Here is a 9939-nt window from a genome sequence, read left to right as displayed (position 1 = left end):
AATAATTTTTTATGGATTTTAGAGAGGAAGGGAATGGGAGAGAGAGAGATAGGCACATCAGTGATGAGAGAGAATCATTGATTGGCTGCCTCCTGCACACTTCACAGTGGGGATGGAGCCCGAAACCCAGGCATATGCCCTAACCAGGAATCGAACCATGACCCCCTGGTTCATAGGTCAGCACTCAACCACTGAGCCACGCAAGTTGGGCAACACCCCTGTTTTAAACAGCACACTGCCCAATGCCTTTGGGGCAATCTTCCTCATCCTTGTGGGAAATGACTATGTGGGAGATCACCCATTTTGTCCCTCAAATGCCAAATGGGAAAATTAGCAATTCCAAGATTATAACATGGAATTGTCTGTCCCCTTTCACTCATCTCCTGTCTAGGTGCCATCCAGACCAGATACTAAGTTAATAAATGGTACTGGAAGAGGCAGAATGGCTCATATACTGCCATTTGTGGGGGGTTTTAAGGCAAAAACAAGTACAAACATAATATATATAGTATATATATGCACATACATAGATATCTAGAGAGTATTCATATGTATATATCCTTGTATATGCAAAGATCTCTCGCCGAAGCCGGTTTGGCTCAGTGGATGGAGCGTTGGCCTGTGGACTGAAAGGTTCCAGGTTCGATTCCGGTCAAGGGCATGTACCTGGGTTGCGGGGACATCCCCTGTAGGAGATGTGCAGGAGGCAGCTGATCGATGTTTCTCTCTCATTGATGTTTCTGACTCTCTATCTCTCTCCCTTCCTCTCTGTGAAAAATCAATAGAATATATTTTTTAAAAAAAAAGATCTCTGGAAAGATACACAGGAAATTGGAAATAATGGTTGTCTCTGAAGAGAGAAGCTGATGTAGGGGAAATCAAGATGGGAGGGAGACTTGCTTTCCCTTGCATATTCTTTGCACCTTTTGAATCACACGCTGCTAATTCAAATACAAAAAAAGTTTGTTAACTTTTATAATGTAGGTACAGGAACCTGCAGCCCCCAGGGAAGAATTGCTGTGCCCATCTTTGTGTCTGTCCTACTCCATTCATTCAATGAGTCATTCCACAAATATTTTTTGAGCAGCTACTCTGTGTCAAGAACTGTTCTAGGAGCTGGGAATACAGGGATAAATAAAACAGACCATCCTTGCTCTTGTGGCGCTTACATTCTAGCAGAGGGAGACAGATAATAAATGATAAATATCATGAGTAAATTATATAATTGTTAGAAGAGGTATTATGGGGGAAAATAGAGCAGGATATGGGGAAACAGGAGTTGGGGGATGTATTAGTTTCCTATTATTGCTGAAACAAATAACCATAAACTCAGTGGCTTAAAACAACACACATTTGCTACCCTACAGTTCGGGAGTTCTGAAATCCTAAAATCAGTGTGCGGGCAGGGCAAAAGCTCTAGGGGAGAATCGGTTTCCCTTGCTTGTCCAAATTTCTAGAGACCATCTGCATTCTTAACGTCTGCTCCACCTGTTATCTTCAAACTCAACTGCATGACTTCTTCAAGTCTCTTTCTTTCTCCGACATCTGCTTGCATGTCATCACGTCTCCTTCTCTGACTCAGTCGCCCGCTTCCCGCTTATAAGAATGCCCTTTGAATTGCATTGGGTCCACCCAGACATTCATGACAATCTCCCATCTCAGGATCCTTACCCGTCATCATGGCTGCAAGGTCCTATTGCCATTTAAGGTAAAATATTCACAGCATCCCTCTGCCCTTGACACTCACATTTAGTCTCCACTTGTGTGTGCCTTTAGGTCCCCTTGGAACGCAGAGGAAATTGAAAAAGGGTGGCCTGTCAACTACATCACTGCAAAGTTCTCTCCACTTCCCTCTTGCACATCACACTGCCACTAAAGCCCCTCAGAGGCCACCAGCCCGAGTCCAACTGCTTCCTACCTGCTCATCTTTTCAGCCCATGGCACTTGACCCTGAAGTCTGGTACTTTTGGAATCCATCCCACTGTACTCCCCTGGTCCTGTCTCTGCCTATCTGCACCCTTTTATATATATATATATAGTTGATTTCAGAGAGGAAGGGAGAGGAAGAGAGAGATAGAAACATCAATGATGAGAGAGAACACCAAGCCTCTCCTTCACTGCTCTTGGCTTTCTTTCAGGGGAAGTGCGAAAGGCCACGGCCAGTGTGGCTTTCGGGTTCAAAGGCTTGGAGAAAGAGCTGATGCACAAATTGACACACAAGACAAGAAATGTTAATTTTGAAATTATGGGGGGAAGCCAGTTCCACTGAGTCTCGGTTCCTGTCTGCTTTTATTCACTAGAATATACAATTGCCTCTTAGGAATGCAAACAGACATATCAATGGCAATGTTTAGTAAACAGTAAGATTATCAGGTTTTGGGGGAGTTTGCTTTAGGCCACTGAGTCAGCAGTAGGTAATAAAATGCAAATTCACCGTGAATACCAAAGGTCAGCCTTCTGTGGACTTCTCGCATTTATTTATCTATTTTTAAATATATTTTATTGATTTTTTTACAGAGAGGAAGGGAGAGAGATAGAGAGTCAGAAACATCGATGAGAACAAAACATCGACCAGCTGCCCCCTGCACATCTCCTGCTGGGGATGTGCCTGCAACCCAGGTACATGCCCTTGACCGGAATCGAACCCGGGACCTTTCAGTCCACAGGCCAACACTCTATCCACTGAGCCAAACCGGTTTTGGCGACTTCTCGCATTTATATTAATTACTGCTGTTCTTGGTTTCCAGCAGTAACTCCAGCTTCATAGGTCGACACTCAACCACTGAGCCACGCTGACTGCGTTGCCTGTCTGCATCCTTGGCTGGCCCTCAGACATAAGCATCTCAGCCGTCCTCAGCCCTTCCTCTCCTGAGCAATCTTATTTTTATTCCTTGACTCTACTGTCATCTCTGAGCAGATAGGTTAATATTTATCTCCAGCCCTAGTCTCTCTGGAGCTTCAGATCTATATTTTCCAGCTGCCTCTGTTTCATTTTGCCACACAGCATACTTAACTATTTATTTCTCACCTCCTTCATGAGACTGTAAATTCCTTGAAGGCAGGTACCCTGTTTTATTCCATTTTGTTTCATCCTGAATTAATTATAACAGCACAGGCAATTTTAATAACAATAACTAACATTGAATGTTTTTATGTGTCAGGCACTATGCTACGTACTTTACACATATTGATTTAATTCATTTTAACAACCACCCTATGCGATGAGTAATATTATAAGCCTCGTTTTACAGATGAAAAAACTGAGGCTCAGAATTCAAACTAAGGCAATCTGGCTGCAAAGTCCAAATTCAGGGAACAGGATGGATTGTCACTCAGTTTATTCCAAATCCATGCCTTTCTGCTCCAGAGGTCATAAAGCTAACAACACATACCGTTCTCAGACGCCCTTGCAGCTAGGATGTGAATTGTGTTCTGCTGGTTAGATGGAATTCAGTCATATTTGGAAGGTGTAAGTGAGACAAAGACCCTCTCCTGCTGCTCTGGCTGTTTCTGCTGGCAAGCATGGTCATGGGTTGCTGGCTTTGTCTGGAGCCATGTCCAGTGTCCAGTCATTTGTTTGGGGAGTACCAAGAGGCAGCTGTATCAGGAGAAAGCAGCCGCTTCCTGACTATGGGTCACACGGCAGGAGTAAGTCTATAGGGTCAGATTATGCTAGGGTGCTTTCCGTTTCCTGCAACTAGAGCCAGGTCTGAGACCTTCAAGAAGGAGATCTGGGAGCAGTTATCTGATTTGACTGGGTTTGAAGGCAGGGAAGTCCCAGGTACCACATGTAATGGCAAAACCAGCAACTTCATTTACCACCTGGGGCTACCTGGAAGGCAAGGTGTTGGCAGACTACACAGCTGTTACAAGAGACCAGAATGGCAAGGAAAAGGAAACGGAGGGCTCTGCTGTGGTCTGGCAGCTTCGGCTGCACTGGTGAGCTCAAAGACAGGAAATGGAAAGCTCAAAGTTCTAAATTCTTGGCTCAAGAGGACCAGGCTATTTCTAAGACTTCCGAAATGGGTTTTTAACTCCTGCAGTCACAGGCAGATGTACTGGAACCAGCTGCTGCAGGTTGTTGAACTACACAGAACGTTGAAATCACAAGCACATCTTACATAAAAGCCAAGGCCTTGAGGAGGATCCTAAGAATGGGCAAAGGGGCTTTGGGATATATTTCAGGATGCTAACTACCCAGGCCTCCCTAAATCTCACTGGCTGGCAAAGGCAGCCTCTCCTTCTCTGTCCAATGAGGCTGGTCCTGTCTTGCTTGAAGACTGTACAGGCCTCACCTATGGTAGCTAATGTGCAATGGGATGTCTTGGGTGCATAGGCAGGGAAACAAGCACAAAATCTGACTCTAGAGGAGAAGACACACAAACCAAAAGATTTTGCTAATTTATGTAGACACAAACTTGAGGAACATGTGTGGGGTTGGATCCTAAGGGTACTAACCCAGAGAGGAAGAAACACAGATTTACTGGTAGATTGGACTGAATTTATTTTTTTAAAATATATTTTATTGATTTTTTTACAGACAGGAAAGGATAGAGAGTTAGAAACATCGATGAGAGAGAAACACTGATCAGCTGCCTCCTGCATACCTCCTACTGGGAAGTGTGCCCGCAACCAAGGTACATGCCCTGGACGGGAATCGAACCTGGGACCTTTCAGTCCGCAGGCCAATGCTCTATCCACTGAGCCAAACCAGTTAGGGCTGGACTGAATTTATTGATAGGGCTTATTTATATGGGCTCAAAGATTCCAAACTCAGTGTTCTGACTCCAGCAACTCAGACTGATTTAACCTCTTTCTTTCATTGACTGGCTAAAACCTGGACTCAGTAGTCGCATACAATAAATGAAGCTGAGTTACCAGGAGTCTGACAGCATGATTCAGAGGAAGGAATCCAAAGAATGAGGGAGAGGGATGTGTTGGAGCATATTTTTCACATACAATCCACTCACCTGCTCCTAAATAATTTCTCTAAGAGTCCCTAGGGAATGTTCCCTTCACTGTGATATTGAGAAATACACATGTAAGAGATGTTTTCTTAGTTGTTGTTTTTCTTGTTTGATTTTTGGTTTTTTAACCCTCACTGGAGGATATGTTTTTATTATTATTATCATTATTGATTTTGAGAGAGAGAGAGAGAAACATTGATGTGAGAGAAACATTGATCAGTTGCCTCCCATATGTGCCCCAACCAGGGATCAAACCCACAACCTAGATATGTGCCTTGACCAGGAATCAAAGCCGAAACCGTTTCTTTCTTTTTGTTTAAATCCTCACCAGAGGAGTGAGGATATTTTTCCATTGGGGAAGGGTAGGGGGAAGGGAAGAGGGAGAGAGAAGGGAGAGAGAGAGAGAGAGAAATATCAATTGGTTTTCTTCCACACACAAACTGACCGGGGGTGGGGATCAGATCTGAAACCCAGATACATGCCCTTGACTGGGAATCAAAACTGAGACCCTCCGGGGCACAGGCCAACACTCTGAGCCACCTGGCCAGGGCTTTTATCCTTTTGTTTTGTTTTTGTTTGCACGCTCTAAAGGATAACTTTAGTAGAATACATTAATTTCTATTCACTCAAAATTGCAAAGGTAAAGCAACATAAAATATAAGGCAAAGGGAAGCTGGTCTTCAAGAAATTGTGTCTTCAAGTTTTTACTGATATAACAACACTTTCAAGCCTAGAGCGCCTCAAAGATGAATCATGAAGATAAAAGGGAAAAAAACTTATTTTCAAACAGGTTAGGTGATATGTGTGCTACAGCAAAAGCTGGTTGTAGCAAATAGTTTTATTTCAAACCTGCCTTGATATATATAGTAGACATTATTGGAGAATGATTAATTTCTGGTAGATTCAATCCAACATTATGCCAATTTTTGCATTTATTATAGATCTTATTTTAGTATTAGAGGTTAAATTTTCCTCACCAAAAAATGAGAATAGCAACTACTACTAAAGTTATGAGCTGTGAAATCCATTCCCCAGTATTGCTTTGAAAATACACCTGTAGGTTATTAAGGGGAAAGCTGCCTTTATCCAAATGTATTATTTCACTGAAATTCTGTAGTCATGGTCTGCTGTTGGCTTGATTATTACCCCTCTTCTTATTTTTTACCCCAACCAATTAAACACCAGTATTCCTCAACTCTTCAGCTAATGACAATTTTTTCTCCTACTTCTGTGCCCAGAGCATTCACCAAAATGATTTTGCCCAATCGGCTTTGACTGCACTAACTCTTCCTCCCGTAGCCAGGGATCCTTTGTTCCCCATGGGCACTTCATTCTTGGATAACGTTCGCACCTTTTCTGCTTTCTTTGCTCCTTCAGTGCATACACTCAGAAGCCGTCTAAGCAGGAAATAGGAGATTGTCAATTCTGTGAAGGCCTCAGGTAAAGCTCCAACTGCACATGGACCTGCCCCACCATTCTATCAGCCCCGCACAAAGTGGGGTCAATTTTTGTTCCAACTCCAGGAAGACCTCCTGGAGTAGCATAATGAAGATCATTACGTTCCACAAACAGTGATGCAATTTTGGAAAAGATCAGTTTACATGAGTTTTCTTTCCTTCACTATCTTTGGAAATAATACCAGGTCTGACTTCTATCTCCTGGCCCACCTTTGACACTCCTTTTAGAATACTGCCACCAGCCACACACCTCTCAAGGTCATCAACTTCACAGCCAGGATCTAATAACAATAAGTCGGGGTTCTGAAATAGACTCTTAGGGGCACTAGAGTTTCTTTACAGCTTTACTAGTGAAAACTCACATAGATTTTTGAGTTTTCAACTTCACAGACAACTTCAATATTATATTTCAGCTGAGCAGAAATTGGAATAACAGGAGCTCCTTCCGCTACTGTACCTTGTACAAATGCAAGGATCTGTTGTTCATAGCGTTCTTTCGCCTGGCTTTCTTTTACCACATCAATTTTATTTTGTAGAATTAAAATATGCTTCATTTTCATGATTTCTGTAGCAACCAGGTGTTCAGAAGTCTGAGGCTGAGGACATTTCCAGTTACCAACAGGAGAGATGCAGCCATCACTGCTGCACCATTCAGCATCATAGCCATCAAAATACCATGGCCAGGACAGTTAACAAAGGAGACGTGTCTGAATAATTTGAAGTTTTCTTTGGTCTCTGGAATGTCTGTAGGAAAACTCATTCGGTGTACTACTTCCAGAGGATCTATAACAGTGATGGCGAACCTATGACATGCGTGTCAGAGGTGACACGCAAACTCATTTTTTTGGTTGATTTTTCTTTGTTAAATGGCATTTAAATATATAAAATAAATATCAAAAATATAAGTCTTTGTTTTACTATGGTTGCAAATATCAAAAAATTTCTATATGTGACACGGCACCAGAGTTAAGTTAGGGTTTTTCAAAATCCTGACACGCCGAGCTCAAAAGGTTAGCCATCACTGTTCTAGAGTAATGCTGGATTTGATTTCCTAAAGTAACCACTAAGGATGGTCTGAAGTTAAACTTTAACTAAAAGCAGTTATGGTGGGCAGTTACGACCTAGGCCGGTATCTTCACTGACAAGGTCAACCTTTACCTTAACTGAGCCTCTGTCTTTTTTGCATCTATGATAACATACCCTTGAAATGTCTGGGTAACTTGTAACTTCCCTTTTTCTGGAGCCCCTGGAGCACAACCAAATGTGCTGGGTGCCAGGACAGATACCACAAATTCCTTCATTATCATGTTAATTGTTCCTGCACCCACCTAAGTATGTGTCCATCATTTTACTTTTTATCCAATCCCAGGGGCCCCCTCTCCCCCCAACTTTGCTTTCTCCCACCTTTCTAGTCTATCACCAATGGATTTCATGTAACCCACCTACGTCCCTTTCCTTTGCTTGCAGTGTATAAATACAGATGTAACCCGCCATTCTCTGGAGCATTATCTCAATTTGTTGAGGTTCTGCTTCCCGGCGTATGTCACAGTTTGGCTCAAACAAACTCATAAAAATTCTTTACAGGTTTCAGTGGTGTTTTTACATTAACAAGTCCCAGGACAAACTGGAAACCAGGAGACTTTTCCAGCTAGTGGGATGCTGTGAAGGGGCGGCCCTGCCCTGAGTCCCAGCCCCAGACTCTGTGAGGCCACTGGAAGGGGGGTAGGTCCTGGGCCTGCAGGGCTGGGGACACTCAAGCGCCACCTGCCGATTCCATGTGGGCGCACGGGGTCGGTGGCGGCAGCACCCTTCGGGTGCATTGTGAGTCCCGAGGGTGTAAAGACGCCGCAGAAAGTAAGTGGGAAGCCGGCAAGAATTCAGCTTCCCCACGCGGTTGGCTCAGGAAATGAGCCGAGACGGCGGACAGTGCAGAGCCAGGAGCAGCCTCTCCAACTCCAAAGGTTTCTGTAAAGAGAATTTTGGGGATCCAGGGTCCCGCTTCCTGCCCATCTCCACTCTGGCTGAACCAACCTCGCCCTGTGCGCCCCGGGCTCCAGGACTTTGGCGCCTTTTCTGGATTCCTCCCCTCACCCTTCCGATTCCCACCTTGGCTGTGGCTTTCAGGGGATTCCCACCCCAACACAAAGCTGCTTTTTGTTCTTGCAGTTCCTCTTCACCCCTCAGTACCGCCCCGAGGAATGCGACCTTGGACGAGGCCTTGGGCGTGATCAGGTTGGAGGGGGTGCAGCAGATGCCAGGGCAACGGGCTGGCCAGGTGTCTGCTGCGAGGAAATGGGGAGTGAGGATGGGCTCCACACCCAGGAGTGGCGGAGGCCAGCGCCTCCGAGAGGCAGACTTCGACCTAGCCTGCTGGGCTCAAGCCCCTGGGGGCAGGCTCTTTATCTGCCAGTGCGTTCCTTTCCTGGTTCCTAAAACAGAGCTAAAAAGAGTGCCTGCTTCTTGGGGTTGTTGGGAGGATTCAATGAATTAACATAAGCAAAGCTTTTAGGAGCCTGTCTAAGCCACACTAAATGCTGTGTAAGGCTTGATATCATTGTAAGTACTTAAGCACCAGAATTCAGGGTTCTCTTCCCATGTTCCATAACTGCCTCTTTCTCCCTGCCTCTCTGAAGTCCTGTCACAATCCGGTTATGCTCACCGGTCCACAGGAATGAGATATCAGTCCCCTCACCGAGGCCCAGGTGCCTCTCCCCTCTCCCAACCCTTAGCTCTCCTTGGTGACAGGAAGTCAGCAGAGGGATGTTCTGACCTCACCTGGTCTGAGTCTCACACCAGAGTGAGTAAAGCTGGGCAGCTCTAAAATCTGAGTCCTTGCCCCAGCCCTGTCCCTACCTTCATGACCCTGAGTCAGCCACCCCCTGGGCCTCTTTTTTTTTTTCCCCCATGAATGAAATGAAAATTTTCCTTTCTTGAGCATATACTTATAGACACAAGACACTGGCCTGGCCTGCCCTATTTTAAGGGTTGTGACAATCAACCTGGAAAAAAATGCAATTGGAAATGAGTCATGACGTTCCATAAAGTTCCACACATTCTATAATCCTGGAATTGTGGGAGGGCTTCCAACTCACTCCACGCTTATCTTGCTGCTCTCCCACCCACCACCCAGGTCAGATCCAGGAGATTAGGGACTTTTGTCTGTTCGCACTCAGATGTGACCCCGGCACCTAGCACAGTGTATAGAATAGGTGTTCAATAACTATGTGTGGAATGAATGAATGGTTCAAATTTGGTCTCTCGAGATAGGAATTTTATTTATAGCCTCCTTGATGTCAGGCCCCTGTGTGAAGACTTTAAGATAAGTTTTAAGTGACTCTAGATAGTGTCAATTGGGCACTCTCGTTATTAGAATGTTATTTCTCCTACTGGGTGGAAACCTGCTTCCCTCTAACCTTCTAAACTCAGTTCTGGCCTCTAGAGTTACACAGAACTCCTCCTCCATAAGATTTCATACCTGAGTGGATATTATTCCAATCTGTGGAGAGGGAGCCCCA

At 44.6% G+C, this 9939-nt stretch overlaps 1 pseudogene; it reads right to left on the bottom strand.

Moving 5' to 3' along the window:
- Positions 1-6062: 6062 nt before the first annotated feature.
- Positions 6063-9283, bottom strand: LOC102753648 (annotated as a pseudogene).
- Between the last annotated feature and the right edge of the window lie 656 nt (positions 9284-9939).

Source organism: Myotis davidii, unplaced genomic scaffold (assembly GCF_000327345.1).
Source record: "Myotis davidii unplaced genomic scaffold, ASM32734v1 scaffold233, whole genome shotgun sequence".
In the NCBI taxonomy this organism is placed as follows: domain Eukaryota; kingdom Metazoa; phylum Chordata; class Mammalia; order Chiroptera; family Vespertilionidae; genus Myotis; species Myotis davidii.
Note: the sequence above shows the minus strand (reverse complement) of the source record. Positions and strands in the feature narration are given on the sequence as shown.